The sequence below is a fragment of the Rousettus aegyptiacus genome, unplaced genomic scaffold (assembly GCF_014176215.1).
Source record: "Rousettus aegyptiacus isolate mRouAeg1 unplaced genomic scaffold, mRouAeg1.p scaffold_m13_p_11, whole genome shotgun sequence".
Classification (NCBI taxonomy): domain Eukaryota; kingdom Metazoa; phylum Chordata; class Mammalia; order Chiroptera; family Pteropodidae; genus Rousettus; species Rousettus aegyptiacus.
The window spans coordinates 79,050,854-79,074,128 of NW_023416286.1; the positions used below are offsets into that span (position 1 = coordinate 79,050,854).

A 23,275-nucleotide genomic window follows, 5' to 3' on the forward strand; every position below is an offset into this window, starting at 1 on the left:
TGGGAGAAGTTGTACCACAGTTTTGAGTCTGACAAAATGCTATTTCATTGCTTCACCTCTGTAAATGTCAACTTAACAATCATGGAAAATCGACCACAATTGACGAAATGCAACTGAATGTATGGTAAGTAGTTAGGGTTGATATCTTTAATGTACATAGACCTGGTATACACAGATAGGAAAATCTTTAAAATTTCACTAGGAAGGAAAATAGCCATGACCAGGCATAATAGAAAAATGAAAAGACAAGCAGAGACTACAAGCCCGTTTACAGTATCTAGGCATGTGTGAGTGTTACCAAGTTTCAGCCACAGTGCCTGTCCTCTGTTCATTCAGTTCTCTCTTCTGAGACATAAAGTCTACATTCATCACCTCAGGCCGCCATAACAAAACACCTTGGACTGAGTGGCTTAAACACAAAAGTTTATTTTCTCTTAATTTTGGAGTCTGGACATCCAAGACCGGGGTGCCAGTATGGTCAGCTTCTGGTGAGGACTCTTGGGCTTGCAGATGGCAGCCTTCCCGCTGTGTGCTCTTATCTCTCATGGCCTTTCTTCAGTGCCTACATGGGGAGAAACAGACAGGAGGGAGGTGGAGAGAGAGAGAGAGAGAGTGACAGACAGGCAGGCAGACAGACAGAAAGACATGGGGTGGGGAAGGATGTATCTTGTCCTCTTCTTATAAACTATAAAATTGCCAATCCTATCAGATTAGGATCCTATTCTTGTGACCCCATTAACCTTAGTTACCTTCTATAAAGTCTATCTCCCAATACAGTAACATTGGGAATTAGAGCTTCAACATATAAATTTTATGGAGACACAGTTTAGTCCATAAAAAAATTAAAATGCTACCTGCCTATTTTGTATATCCTCTTAGATATTCTACAGACAAGAAAATTCAAAAGCATGGTGCCCCAAAATGAATTGTTTATAATATTTGATTCTTTGACCTTCTTCCTCTCCAACTCAATTCCCAATCAAAACCCATCACCAAGTTAAGTAAATTTCAAAATATTTACTTTTTTATATTTCCCTATTCCATGTCTAGTCTTTTTTTTTTTTTCTTTAAGTAAATTTATTGTGGTGACTGGTTAATGAAGTAATAAAGGTTTCAAGTGTACAGTTCAGTAATACGTCATATGTATATTGCATTGTGTGTTCTTTTTTTAATCATTGTCTCCCATTGAGAATATTGCATGACCTCCTACCTCCATCTCCATAGAACTCTATCTGAAGACATGCAATGAGGATGGTCTTTCTGATATACAATTCTTATAATGGCCTTCTTCACTTTAAAAAATGATAAATTTAATGAATTTTTATTGCCGTCAGAATGAAGTTTAAACCCTTTAGTTTACTATTTTAATTTTTTTAGTTTTATATTATTTATCTCATCCTCATTTCTTCAGACTCATGTTGGGCTACAACCCTTCACCTTCTAGTCTGTAGAGTCTGTAGACTTTTTCAATAACTTTCAGTTTCTTATATCTTATTCTCATATGGTCACACTTTTGTAATTCGTAGTTTACAGCTCCTGCTTCTCCATCATCCAGCCATTTTCCCACTCTCTTCTTTCTTTGGGTGGTTGCTCAACTCTTAGGCTGGATACTCCTTCTTCGGGGAAGCATCAGTGACTCTCAGGGCTTCAGCTCTACTGCTCACATTATGTTTTCCAAACTAGCATCTTCTAGATTCACAGTTCTTAACAAACTAGCTGTTAGTCGCTTCATGAGTTTCTTCCCTTATACTGTAAGCTTTGAGAGAGAAGGAATCAGTTTAGTTTCATTTTCAATGTTGTCCTAATGCTTTTCAGTCTCAACACATGTATTTATGAAATAAAGACTTTGACTTCACAAATGGTTAAATATGAAATATGAAATAAAATAAAACACTAATATAAAATAAAACAGCACTTTTTTTCTATAATGAAGTATTTTCTACAATGTTATTGTTTAAAAGTGGCATCTTACACTACTGATAATTAATTTTTCTAGAAAAAAATCAGTTTATTGCAGTAACTTTAAAGGTTTACTCATATAGTACTTTCCTTCTGAGATTGTCTTTAAAAAGAAGTAAACAAATACACATAAAATCTTTGAGAGAAGTTGTCTGCTTTGTCATAACAACAAAAAAGAGAACAGCTTATAAATTAAATATTGAAGAAAACGTGATACATTTATAGAACAAAATGAGTGGCTACAGAACACCCAGCAGCATCTTGCCCAAAAGATCCTACCACGACCTAAGCTAGATTTTATACTTCACTATCCTTCCTTATTTCTCCCATTCATTTTCTAGACTCGTTTTCCCCTTTATCCCATCAATTCTGGTGCTGCTTTTTCCCTTCAAATAGTATCAACTGTGCTTCAAATTTCTAGAACTTTCACTTGCAACCAAAATCCCTGATCTATAATGTGATTTTGATTATTTCAAACAGACGTATGCTAAAATAGGATGACATATAGGAAAACCCAAGTGAATCCTTAACAGTGGTGTATTATAAGTAATAAAAAATTCACTGAAAATATTTTCAACAACTTACTCAATTCATACAAATACAATAGTAGTAAGAAACAATATTTAAACTCTATTAATAACACAAATCTGAGTGTAATGATAACCAAAGCCTTTCTTTAATTTACAATAATATAAGCTTTTAAAATATTTCAAAACTTGCCATTTTCAGATGGTAATTTTCTTAAGATAGCAGGTAATAACTTTAATTAATTGATTCTGTCTTTAAATATCTCAAAATGAGACAAAACAGTTTTTGAAAACAGATGATTATTCTATAATTGTGAGTAAAATAATTAAAAATTTAGTAGTAATTAAGAGAAGTTTGTGATACATCTGTTGAAGACCTGCTGCATGTACTAAGCACTTTATTTCAATATGCTCTATAGTTAACCTGAAATCCTGTGATAGCTGTTACACCTATTAAGAATGAAGAAACTGACATACAAAGTTAAGTGATTTTTTTTAAGTAAAGCAGAATTCAGCAATTTTAGGCAATTTGAATTCAGACATGCCTGAGTTTAAAAGTCTCTATTTTATCCACTGTATAAAATGTCTCACAGTGTAACTCTTACTAAAAAATTAAAAATGAATGATAAAAGAAATAAATTAAAATGCAACTTAATGTTTTTTTATATTTATCCTGAAACATGATTTAAGTATCCTATTTCTCTTATTTTGAAGCAGCTTCATTCAGTAATAGACAAAAGTTTATCGTTAATATATATAAAGCGTTCTAGCTTACTAATGAGTTGAATGGTTTGTAGACTTCAGGGTCAAGTTAGAAAAACTTTACAAATGAAGAAAATAAGAAATAACATTTCTATCCTCTGCATTGCTACTTGAGAGTTAAAAATTTCAAAAGCCGTTGTGAAGGGCTACTCACGTGCATTGTTGTTTTTCACAGGATTCAGTTGTGAGATATGCAAACATAATGAAAAATTCACTTCTGATTTAAATAAGAAGAATGCCACAAAATACTACAAATTAGAAACATCAACACGCCTTAGAGTTGAATCATTCATCTAAATTATAAATATGAAATTTATAAATATATATAGATTAAAATAATATGATACATTTAATATTTACATACTAATACAATATAAAATATGAACTTGTACACAAGGAGTTAATAACAACACAGTTTCCCTCAAAGATTTATCAAATTTATCTCCTACCCAAATTGAGAATATCTTTTTACCTCCCAGGCTGTTTCTTCTTGAATTTATTTACCTAATTGTCATCTCCACTGTTGTAAAACACTGTTTTAGAAAATTCCTTCTTATAATGACTGAACAAAATCTTCCTCTAAGTTTTAGTATTTAATCTGTTTTGCCCCTCTAAAATGCCCCAGAGTAAGTATGTAGCTGCTTCTATGTGACACATATTTCTTCAAATATTTTTTCCTGTGGTAAAATATTCCACTTCACTGATTCTCCTTGTAACATGATTGCTAGTTATCATAAGATTTTGTCACCTTCCTGTAAATACATCTTCATTGTCAAGGATACCATAAAATAGAAAGTCCAAATGGACAGAACATTTTAGATATTATCTGAGGAACACAAAGCATAGCTGGACCAATATCAAGTAGGTTCTTGAAATGGATTTGAAGATTTTACTTTGCTTTATTTTAATATCATTTGTACTACATGACTGGTTTATGCTGAATATTTATCAAATTTTTCATTTTATCAATTATGTGCTACTCTTTCATATTGCATACTATGTGTAGTTTATATATAGATATCAAATTGTCTGTATTTCTTTTAAATATCATTTCAGTCTTTGTCCTCAAATATAAATAGTCTTTGCAATAGTCTGATTTTTACATACAATTGATTTTACAACTGCAAGTTTGATAAGCATTTTCTCTAGGTCTTATCTAAGCAGCTGTTTAACAGGACAGTGTTGTAAATAAGGTACTTGAAGAATGTACACTTAAAGTCTATATCTTTTAAAAAAACGAAATTAGGTTTTAGTTCTCATTAGGAATAAAATGCAATGCCATGTAGAATAAATTTCTTTGTATCAGGTATAAGGCAGATAAAAATTATTTATTGTGTATTTTTTATGTGCCAGGCACTGTAGTATTACCTGTGGTCTGAAAACTATCCAAGTTCCAAATAATTAACATTTTGAAATCTCTCCGTTTAAGTAATTTATTGAGAAATTATGCCAATAATCAGTAGTCATTGGTCTGTAATCACTGATTCAACATTTTTTTCTATTTCATTATTTTCTGTCTTTGACCACTTTATCTTCTATTACCTTTCAGAATCTTCATACTGTACTTTAACAATATCTAAACATTCATTTAATTAAAATTTAAAAATATATAAAGTTATGTAAAACATTATAAAAAAACTACATCATCTTACTTGAAAAATATTTTTTCTCTAATTAATGAGATAGGTTTACTACTGTAAGATGAATCAGTTCAGTTGTTTGGATTGACTGTAAGTTGTCCCTTCCATAAAGGAAAAACAATCTATATATATTTGCCTTTTTTCTTCTATTTACCATCTACCTTTGATTATTTCATTGTCCATTAACTCTTTAATTAGCAGTTCAAATGAGGTAAAATAAAATGTAGTACAGGAAATTCCAAAGCTCTGACTACCTTGGAAAACTAATATAAAAGATGAACCCAAACCACTGAATTTTATCAATATGAAAAATTTACTTAGAAATTTTCCAGCTTGAAAGTATAATTTTTCCTTAAGATTAGAGGCAATTTACTCTTAAATTATATGCATAGTTATATCAAACATGTATATATTGCTACTTAATTGAGTAATAAATAATACAGTATTTTTGAATACCAAGTAATGTAGATACTACTTACCTTCAACTTAAGTTTTTGCTTGATAGATCTTTACTGCTAGTAGAAATACAAACATTAACCTTGAAAAGGAGTGAGTGTTTATTGGCTCCTGATAAACAATTTTTACCTGATTTGTAAAGATAACTAAATTCTTGTTTTTTTGTCAATATATATTGGTTAACAAAAGGTGATAGGGGAAAAAAATGTGTTTTCTTGTTTGAAAAAATTAGAAGGTAGAGCTTAAATGAATGGATAATCTATTTTAAACATATTAATTTTATTTAATTATGCCATTATCCTTATTTAATACTGAGATAATTATATTTGCATTACTATCAACTAAATGATGCAAAAAGCAAAGAATGTAGGTACACAGCTCTTTACAATTGCTTTGAGATTTTGAGAGGGAGAAACTTTGTTAAAACCTTTTCAACATTTCTCCGATAAAATTAATATGGTAGAAATATAATTTCATATTTCTTTCATTAAAATTATCATGGTGTTATTATTATTATTATTGAGTTATGCTTTGTGTGGTAGAAAAACATAGTATGTATAAGGACGTGGTTACTTGTCTTGGCATAAGTTATTCAGACAATAAATGCAGATATAAATTACACTGGATGAGAAAGTGGTTAAGTCTATGAGGCATGGGGCAGCTTAAATCTTTTCTCAGACTTAGAACCCTGTTGCAATTTCCAAATGTGAGATTTTTATCAATCAAACAGTATTCCGTGTTTTCTTTTCCTATCTTATAAAAAAACATGATGTTTAGCTGCATAGAAGAAAAAAAGAAATAAAATAAGGGAGAAAGCTAAGGAATGTTTTAGTAGCCAAAAGAACAGAAAGAATTTGTAAATGCACTATAAACAGCTTTAAAGAAAATGTTGCATAGGTATTAAGGACTTTGCTTTTAGTAGTCTACTATTTAAAATGAACTGTATGTGTTATTTTAGGGCATAAGCTGTTTTATATACATACATGTTTCAGTTAAGGAAATATTGAAAGTGAGTAATTGGAGTTGAATTTATTCATCCAAACTCATTGATTGTCTGCCTTTTGCTAGCTACTGGTGTGGGCACTGAAGGCATGGTATTAACAACACAGACAAGATTTTTCCCCTTATGAATTATGGTTATCAAACGACAAATAACCAGAAATAATCACTGGTTTTGGTAATACAAACAACGATTTTTCTGTTATTCAAGACTCTGTTATGGTTAACTCATAACAGAGTCTGGCAGCTTATTTCACATGCATGACATGTAGGCATAGAAACTCAGATGGAAATGAATATGATATAATTGGAGGATGTTGGGAATACAAACCATACCTACTTAGTCTGTCTTTTAAAAAGTAATAAATATATTTACTAGAGAATTTGATTTCTTTCTAACCCTCAACAAAGTTTGTAGGCATATCCTTTAATTAAAATTTCATAATCCAGACTATTTTTGTCCTTATCATTTGTATGGCAGGATTTCAGATGACACTTTTTATGAAACACTTTTAGATTTGATTCTATAAGCAAATCATTCTATCAAAGTCACGTCTGAATAAATATAAAGATAAGGGACAGTTTAATATTTTAAACATGTAGACTGCTCCTTATAAGAGTTGCTCATAAGATAGTGCTTTTCCAGAGACACATGACAAGAGGTTAAATAAAATTTCAAAAAAAAACATGTTTTGAAATGCCAATATGTAAGGGAAAAATTTTTGTACAAAATATATTCTGTATTATATATAATTATATTACATTATATATCTATACAATTAAATTATATAGACATTTCTAATGAATCACTGAGAGGTGTCCAATAAAAATATGGGAAAAAAATCAAGAATTTTACAGAAAAAAATACAAAATGTAAAACATTTATAAAAGTAATTTCTCAAACTCATTAAAAATATCAAAATAAAATTAAAACAATAAATACGTTATAACAATAATATATTTTTCACTGATAAAGTTAATAAAGATAGAGAAGACCTTGTATTGGTAAGAATAGAAGAAATGAGGCATTTTCATAAAATTATTAGTGTGTATATAAATTTGCATGCTGTGATAATTTGATACTATATTTTAAAAATAAAAGTTTTACCATACTTTGATACAATATTTTCTCTTCTATTTATTTATCCCAATAGAGTCACTCAAAGTCAATGAGGATAATAGAGAAAAATTGGGAAATTGGAAGTGTACATTCCATCAAGAGTTTTATGCTATTTTTACACTATAAACTATAGATGAGAAGTTAGATCTAAATATGCACAAGAGACAATTAAAAGGAAAAGGAAACTGGGAAAAAATGTTTGTGGTATAATTCTTTTTTACAAAAAAAAAGCAATATGAATTGGACATTTACATGTTGAAAAATATATGGAGGTACACTCACCAAATGAAGGTGTGACAAATTCCTCTCTTTGTAACATAGGGTCCATGAGGGTAGGCATTTTAACTTTTACACTAGAATATCTCCGACTTCTAGAACATTTCTCAGAATATAAGAGGAAATTGGTAAATATTTAATAAAGGAATCAAAACTACTGTATAAACTCCAAAATTCAATATCTCCATCTGTGACACATTTTTTATTATGTAACTTGCACCTTAAATTATTCCCACTAGTAATTTTCTTATTGAAACATCAAGGCCTTTTAATTTATTACAGTTTTCCCCTTTCAGCTTTTTTTTCTTTTATACCCAAATTAATACTTTTAGGTTATCATCCAAAGGATTGGCATTCTTCTTTTACCAATATATTTAACTAAGTTTTATTGCTTTCTATGACAACAGTTAGTGAAAAGCCCCTCCACCTCATCAATTCAAAGGTCTCTTTTTATTTAATTGACATTATGGAATGGCCCCATCATATAGTGCCAAGGGCTGTCCTAGAAATACCACATAAATTTTCAAAAACAACTTCTCGTGTTAATTCATGGTCTTCAACATCAACTATCCTCTCAAAGTACTCAGCAATCCCATCGCATATGTTCAGGCGACTCTCTCTGCCATTCTGAATAACAGCTTCTGTAAATTTTGTTTACACCCTCACACTATTGTCTGCTCTGTCTGCCTCCTCCCTCTGCTAATGAACTCCTTTTTGACAGCACTGAGAAAAATAAGGCAATAGATCAACTCTCTCCTCTTCTTGCTATAAAACATACTTTTTAAAACCACCTTTTGCTTATTTCTTGGTTTATAATAGCAAAGATTATTTAAAAGCTGATATCATGACCTACCAGTTTTTCAGAAGCATTTCTCAACAAATTTTGTCATCTTCTTCCATCCAAATTCAAATATGCTCAAATCTTTTCCATTTTAAAATATATACCCTTCTTCCTAAATTCTTCTTCACCATCAAATCTCTTCCCTTTCCTTCTCAACATCTTATTTTTACTACCCTACAATTTATTCATTGCATAATATGTATTTTGATTTTTTACTTATATCAAGTCTACAAAAGTATGCTAAAGTTATCAGTCACCATATTATTCTTGAATAACGTGCTCATTTGTTGTGTTAGAATGATTTAACACTGTAGAACACTTCCTCTTTAAACATTCCATTGCCCTCTTATAGCTCCAAATTTTCCTGATTTTCTGTTTGTTTTCAAATTATTATTAAACGCGTATACAGTTGTACATTCTATTTTTTTTGCATTCTGTTTTATAAATTGAGCAAGGTTGCTCTTTGTCTGGAGGGGAAGGGGCGGGTTGGGGGAGGTGTTATTCATAAAAGTTGATTTTTGTAAACACAGATCTTTGGGCCCAAAGTGGAATAAGTTTCACAAGAACCACTACCCACATCCAATCAATCACCAAATCCCATAGACTCAGCTCTTACATGTCTTTTAAATTAATCCATTGGTCTTAATCTTTACTGTCACTGCTCTTCTTCAGGCCACATCACATCATCCCTCACTAGGATTGCTGAAAAGCATCTTCCAGGTCTCTTTACTGATCAGGGTCCTGTCTCGCTCTTCACCTGCTCCCCACCCACCCTACCTCCATGAATCTAGAATCTGAAGCCAAATTATCATTATGAAAATTAATTCCAATCATGGCACTTTCACTTATTATTCTCATTGCCCTCAGGAAGAATTAATAACCCCTTAAATTAACTCCTATTAATGCCTTTTATCCAGCCTCCGATTACATATCTAGATAAATTTATTTCACTGTTTCTTCTTTACTGTTTTCTTTTCCACTTAACAATAATTCCCACTTGTTAAATTCTGTCACTTCCCACTGCCAGTTGCTGTGATAAGCTACTTTACATTTCTGTCCCTTACCTCTAAGCCTTTAGATGCATATTTTCATTTATTTTATTGTGCCAGTCAATTTCTACTTGGAGATTTTTCATTTGTATTTCTTCAAGTTTCAGCTTTAAGGTCACGGCCACCAAGACATCATTATTAACCTGTGAACAGTTAGCATATGGTGATTTTTCCATGTATCCCAATTGCATCCTGAGCTTTCCAATGCAGAGCATCACACTAGTAGTATTTTTACTAGCTTGTATCCCACACCGGGATCTCTGTAGGGAATAGGGGCCACATCTTATTCTTTGATCCCTGCTATATCCCCAACAAGTAAGTGATTAGGATACTCTTTGCTTAATAAAAAGTTGTGTAAAAGTGAAAGAAACATTACAAAACATTTGTTACAGAGTTTCCCATATACTCAAAGATTAAGAGCTCGATGATGGTGTGGACAGGGTCTCGCAGCAGTAAGGATGGTACCCAGTATATTCAGGAGCACCTCTATTTACTTATTTTGTATTTGTGAGTTCACCTACTTGCTAAAAGTTATAGGTAACTCCAAAGTCAATACTATGTTTTCAGGTCTTTCATGGACATGTGCATATGTGGCAACATGGTCATACTTGTCTTCTTGGTTAAGTTCTCATACTGTAAATAAGTGTCCTTTCATAGTCTCTAATACCAAACCACATTGTGCATTTTTGTGCTTTTTGTTGGTGTTTTGTTTTCTGTTTTAAATATCCCCAAAGTGAATGCTATCTATGGTTTCTAAGTACAAGCAGCCTGTGATATGACTTGGGGAGAAAACGCCTGTTAGATAGTCTTCCTTCAGGCATTAATAATAGTGCATTTGTCAGTGAATTTAATGTTACTCAATCAACAATATATATTAAACAAAATGTCTTTAAACATAGACACTCATAAAACAGGTTATGTATTGATAGGTCAATGGAAGTGTTGTGACCAGAAGCTTGCAGGAAACAAATCCTGTATTTTCCATAAGGACAATGAATGAGTATTTGCTAATTCAGTGTCTGCCATGACTTTATAACACACAATTATGGTAAATAGTGAGAATAGACTGTAACTAGATCCTCATAAACATTTGCAATTAATTGTTGAATGGAAAGAAGGAAGAGATGAAGAAGGGAGATACTGAAGATGTGTCTCAAATTGTATTACGAGTTGTGTAACTTGTCTGTATTTTGTTTAATGATTTGAGTGAAGAGCAAAACACATTTGTGTAATTGATGAATGATGCATATCTGTGAGGTAAATATGCAGAAGTCAAAATAATTTTATTAGGCTGAGGAAATTTGTTGGAAATCAATGAGAGAATTTAACAGGGGTGCTGGAATTTGCCATTTAATGTCTATATATCGGTTATCTAAAAAGATAAAAATCTTAACAGTTTTTATATAAACTTACCTGAAAGTTTAATTTTACTTAATTACAAGAAAGATATGAAGAAAATGTGTTGAAATTGCATAATTATAAAAGTTAAAAATGAGAGATCCAAATAGAAGACAAATAGCAATAGTAACTTAGCTTAATTGTAGCTGCAGATTGAAAATTCAGATAAACTATGTTCTAGGGCTCTAACTTTTTAAATAAGTACCAAATGAATTGATTCAACTAATTAACTACCTTGCTTTTCTAACTTGATTATGTCATTTTTTCATGTTATTAACTTCAAATTCTACTATCCAATATTCAATCCCTCATCTCTATTTTCACAGTGCTAATCTTTGCAAGAAATGCTTCAACTGACTGCACATGACAGATGAGTCAAAAATACTATTCACAGACACATCCAAAACACTGACTTATACAAAGTAAAATTCTGGGTCTCTTGGAGTAAATATTACCTTATCTAGATGAATTTTGAGCTAATAAATTGATTATAAAAGCATAACACCTTAAGAATATTCTGAACTTTACAGCCACATCCCAATACCATTTTAGAGGAAAATGTAAGCTTCTGTAAAGTTACTTGGTGTCTTAAGTAACCAATTTTATTTGTCTTTGTGAAAACTGCACTGCATTTATTAAAATAACACTGATAAGTTTATTGTAGCTGATTATTTGATTTGGTGGTGACAGATGAAATGTACTACTTGCCTTAATAAAACCTTTTAAGTTTATCTAAATCCTTACTGATCTATAGACAGATCCTTTGATATTAGATTTTATTACACTATTAGTACCATTCATATTTTGCTTCAAAGTTAGCCCAACCCTGAAAATATTCTACTTGTCCTCCCACTTCTAGACCTCCTGTTGGACTGTTTTAAACTTCTAAGGCTCTTTAACAAAGTAAAAACTTTAAAGCAGTTTAACTGTCTCTGAGGTCATGCTGTGAGTAGAGAAGGAATACATCACTTACTTTAAAATTCAACCTCTTGAGGAGAATGCTTAAGAATCTTTAAAAGAAACTTCAGCTTCTCTATTCCTGGACTAACTACCGTATCTTATTTCAGAGAAGTTCAGCCATTTCAAAAAAGGTAGGACTTCCTTTGGAGCACATTGGGTTTACTCTTTAAACAGCCAGATCGTTTATGTTTTTTGAACTATAGAGTATTTCTACCTCCAGAGAGACGAAGTAACTCTTAATGTGATATAATTCTTCCTTCGGAGGATATATGATTCTTTAGGAAACCATGGCCAGTATCCATTGTATTACAAATGTTTATGTAATAGTCATAACAAGATAAGTATTATTAAATTTCAAATAATTTTAAAATCAGCACTGAGTGATTATAGTGAATATATCTTTTTACAGTCTTTAATGTAGATTAAGCTCATTTATTTTACCAATACTGATATTTGTTAATAAATAATGCCTCAGTGAAATAACTGAAATATGTGTTAGTATTGTATGAATTATAAACTACCAGAGATATAATTAATCTCATAATTAGTGCTTAATTTCAAAATCCTTAATAAGGGCTAAATTTCTAGTTGAACTGTATAAGATAATTGCAGAATATTATTCTGTAAAGTTATTTGGCATATATTTTTAATATTATTTTTGAGAATCTATGCAAAAGTATGTTTTTAGATGTGTATGATTAATATAATATTATGACTATATAATATGACATTAATATAATTTATGACTGTATTGATGATTTGTAAATTTTAGAAGTACACTATTTTGTTCTGTATTAAAATATTTTACATTACAAATAGTGCCATTTCAACATTCATTTCTCTCAGAAAAATTTTCAGAACTGGTGAAAAGTAGATGGATAATTTTGCATGTAAGGTGTGGCTAGAATTTTTATAGAAGAAATTGGCAGATTATTTCAAAAGTATATATCATAGCCTTTTTATCAGTTAAAAAATTCTAAAATTACACTAATGGTAACTGTCAGTCCAATGTTTGTAAAATATAAAAAATCATTAGCAATGCCAAATGTTTTGCTGCATATTATAGCTGTCAGACTTTGGGGTTACTACAAATATTCTCTTACATTTATATCTGATACCAATATATTTCCATCTCTGTTTACTTTTTTATGAAAATATGACTACAATGTAACTGACTGATTATTAAAACTGTATTTACTAATATACATCTTATCATTTTGGCTTGATTTTTCAAGAGTCTAAACAACCTAAAGTTTTGTTTAAGATGTGAAAAATACATAGGTGATGTTTAGCAATGTAGAATTTCCAACATAAACTTTAATAAATAAGTGCAATGAGGGTTTGGGCAGGTTTGCTTTAAAATATCACAAAATGCCATAGAGTTGCAACAATTAAAATCAGATAGTAAAAGAATAAAGAGGTTAAAGATCAAGTTATATATATCTCATATCTTGATTCAGATATATTTAGAAATTCAACATATAATAAAAATATTTACTAAAGATAATATGGAAAACATCAATCAGGCAGCAAATGGTTTAGAAGAAATTTTCTTCTAATTTTTAATGTTATACACCTAATTTGTAATATTATACTAGACACCAAAATTGATTTTTGTTGTTGAAAATGTTAAACATTTAACACTAAAGAGTAAAAAACACAAGAATTAACAAGTGAATATATCTACTGAATGCCTACTTATATGTGAATCTTTGTTTATGAATGAGGAGGGAACTTGCAAGCTTCACAACAATAGAAGGAATCACAAAGAAAAAGTAAAAAAAACTGACTTGAAAAGAATGAAAGTTAATAATATGTGTTTTGAAGTTGTCAAACTAAGAAGTTTAAACAAATATAAAATATAAAACTTCAAAGGAATACAAGGAAAAAAGAATTAATGGAATAGTCAATAATTATTTGTTGAATAAATGTGTGATAAAAAAAATACAAGAAAAAATACCCAAATATGATTATTTTGAGTCATTGGATTAGAAGTGATAACTTTTTAAATATCATCTATAATTTTTAAAATCTTTAAAGTGATAATAAATTCTCTTTCATAATTATACAAGAAGACTAATTTTTAAAGTCTGTGTTGAGATTATTTTTTTTTAATCAGTTCTTATTCAAATTATAGTTCATACATTTCACACAAAATGCTATACAAATAATTGTTACTGAAGTCCAGCATAACAAATAGGCTATGCAGTTACCAGCGACTAAATGGAGTTAAATTCTTGCTTACATATTTGAAAACTTGTGAAAGAATGGAAAACATATTGTAGATCACTTAGTGCAGTTTCCTCTGTTTATGAGAAAACTGACAGCCAGTGTGAGATGAAGCAGTTTATCCAGTAGACACAATTAACAAGTGCTAGGGATGGGAATGGAATGTAGGTCTCTAAACTCTCAGCTAATACTCCACCCAGCCCTATGAAAGCATTAGAATACTTTCAACTATACATGGCAATCAATGTGTTTTTTATGTCTAACAGTAATAGCTTAAATGCATTATTTTCAGCATAAAATCCTTCCAAAAAATAAATTGGAATTTTTTTTTGTTTGTTTTAAGCTTATAAATAACTGATCAGAATCTGCAATAAGAAAGAATTCTCACCAGTATACTGCTGCTATTTTGAAGTCAAAGTTGTACAGGACAATATGATAGTCCCCCCCTTATCCACGGTTTTGCTTTCTGTGGTTCCAGTTACCCTGCTATCCAAAAATGTTAAATTGAATATTCCAGAAATAAACAATTTATAAATTTTAAAATGCTTGCCATTTTGTGTAGCGTGATGAAGTCTCAGGCCGTCAGGACATGAATCATTCTTTTGTCCATTGTAACCACGCTGTACGTGCTACCCTACCTTTTAGTCACTTAGTAGTTTCCTCAGCTATCAGATCAGCTGTTGCTCTATTACAGCACAAGTAACCTTTATTTTACTTAATAATGGCCTGCAAATGAAAGAGTCATTTTGCTGACAGTTTGGATATGCCAAGGAGAGGTCATAAAGTACTTCTTTTAGGTGAAAAAATATGTATGTATAGGAAACAAAGCATATATAAGGATCAATACTAATCACATTTTCAGGCATCTGTTAGGGTCTTGGAACATATCCCTCATAGATAAGGGGAGCCTATTGTGACATTATAATCATATATAATTTTATTAAAGGAAGGAGATAAAAGCAGCATAAACAAGCATTACAATCAGTAGTTTATTTTCAGATGCAAATGCCAGAAAACCAAAGGTCACTCAATTTTAATTATTAGCCCAGAAAAACCACATAAGAGTTATAATTTCCTTCACATGCTAGAAATATTTTTGTCTAGTCTTTGCAGTTTTATTCAAACCCTATATTTTAATGTTATTATGTAGATTATTACTTAAGTTATTAGGTTAAAGTAAAATTCTCATATTGAGTATCCTGCATATGATTTTTAAGTTCTTGTATTGAATTTACCAATAGAGTATAAACTAGCTTTCAAATATGTAATCTAACTCCAGTATAAAATAGGCATTGAAAATTGCATTTTGAAAATACACATTTTTGAAAAAATGCCCTTAATCTATTAAAGTGTTCAGTCAGAAGAATTCTGAATAAAGTATTATAAAGTTTTCCTCTTTATGATTTAGCTAATGCTTTATAAGTGAGAGGTATAAAGTCTCAGATATCATTTGTGTTTTATAAACACTGATTTATAAAATGAGATTCCATTATTTTTAACCTTCTCCTTAATCTGTTTACTAAGACAAGATACTGCTATAAACAGTTGTAATTAATCGGCTATGATAATATAGAAGTAGGCATGGAAAAGAAAAATATAACAAACAGTACATAAAAAGGAGGGTTGAATTTGTTCTTTCAATTATCTTAACAGGAGGTATAAATTTTAATTTTTACAAATAAAAATAATAAACATGAATTCCAAAATTTTTATTGTCATGCACAAAGTGATTTCAATTGAACTTGTGCGGAAGTCTGAAAGTGACCTTGGAGCAATTGAAACTCCTATTTAAATGTGTCTAGACAGAGGAAAGGAGCACTTAACTTCTGAGAGAAGGCTGCAATAGAGACAGCGGTGGAATATGAGCTATAATCACTACCCACCACCAGCATGTCTCCTCTGACAGAGCCTTACATTTACAAACCACTTCTCTACATGCCTTTGAATGATTTTTATGGTCAATTTTGGTTATTATAACTGTATTCACACTATCAGTTGAATGAATGTGATGAAGTGCCAAGATAATATAGTACATCCTTTTAATGTAATGGAAAGTACTGACATTAAAAATGTATACCATATACATGACGTTTAATTTTCTTAAATGTTTTTCACTAAAACACCTCTAAAGTCACGAAGGGTCCCTACTGTATTGCGCCCTTAAACAAATATTGTATTTCAGCCCTAACTCCCTTCAGGAATAAAACACCACCTTAGAGCATAAAGTTGGAAGTGGACAGAAGTTGGAAAAAGTCTTTTTCCTTAGAGGAAGAAAAGGCGCATGCCTGATGTATAAAAGATTATGACACCTGGTTGTTGTTGTTTTTTCTTTTGAACACATGAAGTTAGAACTTCTTTCAGCTTTGGTTTCCTCACATGTAAAATGAAGTGGGATGGAGCTTCTCTACTGGCCTTCCACAAAATGAATTGATGCTCCCAGGCTTTTTATGTATCTGCATAGTGTAATGTTTTTTATTACTTCCGCAATAAAGAGAAAAAAACTTTCTGAATTGCAATAACCGGAAGCTACAGATCTGACGACGTGTTATCATGCCCATTATCCAAGCATTAAAAATCACATAAATGAAGATTTCAGAAACTTCCAATTTCTTTATATAACAAGAATGATTTTCTTTTTCTTTTGGCTTTTAAGAGAAATACACAGTCAGCATCTGATTTTAATAAATTTAGTTCTTACCTGAGAAACTTTTTTTAAAAAAAAATTGCACTTTAATGGAGGGATTCTAACTTTGAAATACTTCAGTTTCTGTTGTTTATTCTAGTGTTTTTAAGGAATTTAAATAACTTTTTGAACAGACTTATCAAGTGATGGATTTACTCTGACTTCATAGGTGCTACAGAGAATAAAACATATGTTTTAATTGGATGGAAAAAGCTTCAGGTGATGCCCTTTTCATTCTGTCCTGTTCCTGGGCCAGCCCAGTTCTGCTGTCCAAGTTCTGAGAGCCCCGTGACTCCAACAAGAAACATATTTCTACAGGACACCGGGAGGGCGAGTCTCCAGTCCGTTCCATTCCATGTTTCCCTCGTGCCACAGTGTTGACTAATTAGGAGACTGAGTATAGCCACATGGATATATAGCAATGGGCTCTTTTAACCATACTGGCTGATCCCAAGTGGAGATCTGTGGGCCCCATATCTCTCAAAAACTTTTGCCTGAATTTAAAAATGTGTACGAAATAATGTATACATTTCCTGTTTCCACTTTCATCCGTACTACATACTGACTCCTTTTCTCTTCGAGATGGTAGTGGAGGCCCCTCTGTGGTATAAAATTCTGTGTGCAGATCACACCTGAACATTCACAGCTTCATATTAATAGGTCGTTATTTTATGAAGAGCAAGCTTAGCATCTTAAGTGATCCTGATTCTTACCTACGTGTTTCTTCTTTAGAGATAACCCTAATGCTCATTGACTTTTTTCCAAACTGTATACCAAAAAAATTAAGCTTCCAGAGCCTTTCTTTCTTTTTATCTAACTGTTCATAACTCAGTATGAAACAGTTTTACTTTTTTATATAAATTACGATTTTATTAAATTTTTCTTATTTAATTGTTAAATATTTTTTGTTCTTGAGCACATTGATCTATTTTTATCGCTTTTCCATATACCAACTGAATTCCAAAAGTATAGTTTGTGTCTATGGCCATGGCACCATGAACAAGCCTGATCCCATCCGATCTTGGAAGCTAAGCAGGGTTGGTCCTGGTTAGTACTTGGATGGGAGACCACCTAGGAAGACCAGGTGCTGTTGGCATGAAAAATAAAAAAAAAAAATAAGGGATTGTAAGCTGACAAGGTCCTTGCAATCTGTGAGGTCAACCAAGGGGTGCCTCGCTTCAAAAAAAAAAAAAAAAAAAGTATAGTTTAAAGTGGCTGTTAAAAAATAAGTTTCTGTATTGTTAACCAGAGTAAGAAGAATACAGGTAGTGGAATAGGCATGGCCAAATGCAAAGAGGCTTGAGGAAACTTCAAACACTTAGAAACATTGAAGCATCATGACGGATAAGGCTACCTCTTCTAATGGCTGGTATAACTTAATATATTATCTAAAATATAAAAATTAATCAAATAACTGTAATGACATGATTTTTAAAAACATCTCTTTTAATATAGAGCATGAAAACGTGTAATCAGCATCAATCCCAGCTCGCACTGAATTATTTCTTCTTGCCTAATATGTAAAAGTCATGACCCATCACTTTGATTCTGAAAAAAACAATCACATTGTTATATTTATTAGTCTACAGGAGGTTTACCTTCTTCACAATAAAATCACACTGCTTCAGACACAGAAAAATATGTCCTTATACAAGTCACAGGACAATCAATAGAAAATTCCACTGAGTGTTTCATTGGCTGTTTGCCAGTCCCTTAGAGGAAAAAAAATGCTACTGATGTGCAGTGTGATATCAGTTTCCTCTCCTAAGGAATATGAGATGCTCTCCTCCAACCAACATTGACAGAAGACTCAGACATCTCACAATCTAACCTTATAATATACTCTCTCCTGGGGCATTAGGAGACTTTATCATACAAACATTTGAGAACAGAGAGTTAATGGTAAATAAAAAAAAAAAAATCGAACTAGAAATATACTGAGTGCTGAAAAGAACAAGGGAAATTAAAAGTTAAATGACTAAATAATATTTCATACAAATTAGCTTCAGGACAAAAACACTAGTTAACATAAGTTAGAAAATTTAAAGACCGAACAGAAATCTTACCTATTTCAGTTTGTTCAAAGTGCTAAGCTATGCACAAAGGGAGTAAATTATTGTTTTCTAAAAGTTCTGCAACAACACACATAGACAAATGAGGCAAATTAAGCAAGAATATCCTATACATTCTGATTGATGGTCACTTGTCTTCTTTGGCTTGGGGAATAGGATGGATAGACACATGCAAGCAGTCAAAAAACTCCATGCTATCTTGCCACTTACCTTTAAATTTTTAGAGATCCTAAATTGGTAAAGTGAAAATAAATATCCCATTTTATTTAATAAAACAAATTTTTGATACATTCCACCTTTACCATCCAATGATCATTTGAGAAATCATGTTTATTTAGTTTTATTTAAAAAAATAATTTTATTTAAACTTACTAGCATATAGGGTCTGATATTTTCTATATTCTGAAACCAAATATAGTGTGTTGTTAAACATTATATCTTACAGAGTACTTTGTTCTTAAGATGTAGTACTTTACCTTCTAAATGTTCATGTTGGAAAAAATAAAGATAAAAACGAAGGAAAAGAAAGAAGGAGAGAAAGGAAAGGAGTAAAATAGGGATGGAGGGAAGAAGGACAGAAGAAAAAATGGACAGACTGTTGAGGTGCTTAGGAGGTAGGTTTTACCCACAAATGTCGAGTCATTTAGTTTGTTACTTGCAACAAACTATAGTATACCGAAGAACACCAAGACACAGTGTGATCCATTTCAACATGTATAATTCACATGTTATCTGGAGACTTCCAGAAAAATTCACTCTGAGTGTGACTGGCTGTAACCCCATCCACCTACTGTGGTAGTTCAAAGACCCCCCAGCATTTCTCAGATTTCCTAAGACTTAATTCCCCTCAGCCATCTCCACTCTAGGCTTGCTTTCACTGAAACTGTTCAGTTTTTAGTTATTTCGTTCCACGTGCATTGCCAATTATAAACCAAATAGACTAAGTCATATAACTAAATTCCTTCAACAACTGGAAGACACATGAAAATATATCTGGGCAAGTTGGGAGGAGAAAAATTAAGCTCGCAATAAAACAAAGAGTATTAAAAAATCTCTATTGTTAAAATATCTTTTGACTGTGGCATTAGCAGGGAATTTCCACCAGCTGCCTTTTTTCCAGGCTCTGTCTCAACCTAATCTCTTTTAGGCTCCTCAGTCCATGCTCTTCCCTGGGCCTCTTCTCATCCTCCTGTGTTGTTCCCAAGAGATAATCCTTTTTCTTCCTTCTTAATATAGTTGTTCATCCTTAAGGTCCTTGAAATGCTAGGTCCATTTTCTTTTAATATACAGAATTATCAAATTGCTCAACATAACAGTAAAATTCTATATCACAAAGTTGGCCCTCTGAGCAGGTAGTTCTAGTTACGCTTATCCCGTTTCCCCCTCAGGTACATCTAACATATAAATGTAGCTTTTTGTAAGAGAAATGGAAAGGAGAGGTGAACAACGTTGTGTAAAGATGTTTATTATACTTTCCAGTGATAAAAAAAAAGGTAGATATATTATAGCCTCTAAAGTTTCATCCTACTGTTTTTTTTTTCTCTAGCATAGTGGTTCTCAATTGGGGACAGTTTTGTCCCCCATGAGATATTTGCAAATGTCTGGAATCATTTTCAGTGGTTGCAGTTGGGTAGGAGAGTGCTACTGGCATTTCCGGAAGCCAGAGCTGTTGCCAAACATCTGAAAACACACAGGACAAGCCCCATAATAAAGAATTATCTGAACCGAAGTGACATTAGTGCTGACACTAAGGAACCCTGTAGCAATACCAAAATTTGAAGAGTTAGCTATGTATTTTTTTTAATATAATACTGTAAAAAATTGAATTAAACTAGGTAAAATTTTGTCATGTAAAAATGATAAATGTATGATAACACTGCGTTTCATAGAAATCGATGGCTATACCTGCCAGTCCTTCAACCATATGTGAGCCGCTGGTGTTCTAATCTCCTTTCCCCCAGCGTTTCTGGCTCGCACCTCATACTATAGTCCCTCTGGAGAATGTGAGGAACCTCAGTCTCATGCACCCTAATAAAAAGTGCCTTATTTCCTGGGGCTCCCTCTAACTAAAAGAGCCTTTTTTTTTCCTATTCTCCATAGCATTATAATACGAGTTATTATTAAAAGCATTAAATAAAAGCATCTCCTCCATAAAACTTCTCTAAAACTTTCTCCCACCCCCACAGAAAAGATATTTTTATTTTCTCTTCTATGTTCTTATCAGTATTTTGAATAGTTTTATTACAGCATTTATTCTGTTATCTTTGGTAGGCTCTTTATGCACTTGTCTATTAGACTAGGTAGCACTTTATTTATTTATTTACTTACTCATGTATTTATTTATTATGTGTACCTATGTGTATATATATGTATATATGTATTTTTTACTAAATTATTTTTGACCATAGTCTGTTGCATGACAGAAACTCGAAATCATGGTGACATGGGAAAACTGATCATTATAATGACACCATTAGCTTTTATTTACATTTACAGTGTGTTTGGTTTATTATAAATGTTTCTTTATTAAATATTAACTTCATTTAATATGTGAGGAAATTTGAGTTTGTGGCAAATTATATGTTTAGCCAAGCCAGAGTTTTCAATTCCATTTTCTGAATCTCCATTTCAGACTCTGAAATATTGGGTTGCAATATGTATTTTAACAAAGATCAGACAAAACTAGATGCTATGTGAGTGTTGAGAGAACAATGGCCGTAGCTCTTGTTGATATGTTAGCGATGTCACGGAACAGAATGGACATGTTTACTCTGGGCGTTGGAAGGTAAGCAGTCATAGTGAAGAGGAATCACGTTTTCTTATTCTCAATAATTCTAATATCTGCTGTAATGTAGGCACATGTTACGATCTTAATGATAGTTGCTAGCACTTAGCACTTGCTGTATACCAGGAAAATTTCTAAATGTTTTACATGATTGGTTCATTTAATTCCCACAACAATTGTACAAGTTAAACATTACACCCACTGATATACAGATGAAGAAATAAAATAACAAAGGATAAGTAATTTGAAAAAGTATATGTAGCTAATAATTTGTAAACACAATTTACTCCAGACCTCATGTACAACAGTGGATTTAAGAGGGAAAGAATTAGCAGTATGCAGACTACCCAGAACCAGCAAGATGCAGTATTAAGTGTATTGGAAATTAGTGTGAAAAAAGTCCAGACCTAACTGAAAAAAAGGTAGGAAGAATACGTGAATTGCAAATAAACTTGTTTTTTTTTATGTTGTGCAGATTATAACGATCATTTGTATACCTTACTGCATATTGAAATACCAACACATTTTTATAAATACATATAAAAATAAATTTTATATATCGTCATCACATAAATAAGGATTATGAATAGAAGAAATCATAAGGTCTCTTACAAAGGAAGTATAACCCTGACACATGCTCAGCATTCCAAATAAATAAACACAAGTATTGCACTAAAAGCTAAAAGAAGTTTATTATATATATATATATATATATATAATATCTCCAGAACCTACCCCCATACACACATTTTTATGTATTTTAATGGCTTTCTAGTGTCAGAGATATGTTATAGAGAATAAAGCAAAGTATAAATAAAAGGTAACGATAATAAAACATTTCAGAGAGAATGATGTATAAATAGACTTGCTTAAATTATTATATGAATATCAGGTATCAAAAATTAAAGTTCAAAGAGGAGAGGAGAGGTAATTGTTGGTAGAGAAACCTAAGAGGTAGTAGGTTGATGATCGATTTCTCAATTTCTGATTTGTTATTTAGTGTAACTGTTTTCCATCTTTGTTTTCTTCTTTGTCATTGCCCATTTAAGAGTAAAGTCTCTATTTTTTGCTCCTTTCTCACTCCTAATAATTGGTGGAAATTTTTTGGAAAGAAAAAAAAAAAAAAGCTAATTCCCACAGTCGGTAATCCTTACAGATTTCTTTTGCCTCCGCTTAATCATGCTTCTTCCTGAGGCTGAACTGTGTATAGAGGGATCAATTACAGAGAAAAGCTGGAATGACAGTCTAAGTCTTCTGTGACTTGATTATATCTAAAGTTTCTTACTGAAGCCAGTGAGACACTCCCTCCAGGCATGGATCATTGTGTCGTGATCATCATTGGAAGAAAGAGAAAAACAGGAGGGAGGGAGAGAGAGAGGAGAAGGAGAAATGATACTGGTACTTACTGAATGTAGAATTTGGTATTTCTATGAAGAGTGGACACTTGATAATTTTTAAATAGGTCACACATGTTCCTTTCTGCTTGACAGCATTGCTTAGAAAGAAAACATGAAGCAGT

At 31.7% G+C, this 23,275-nt stretch overlaps 1 pseudogene; it reads left to right on the forward strand.

Moving 5' to 3' along the window:
• The first annotated feature begins 17,876 nt into the window (after positions 1 to 17,876).
• LOC118609566 lies at positions 17,877 to 17,995 on the forward strand (annotated as a pseudogene).
• Positions 17,996 to 23,275: the final 5,280 nt, after the last annotated feature.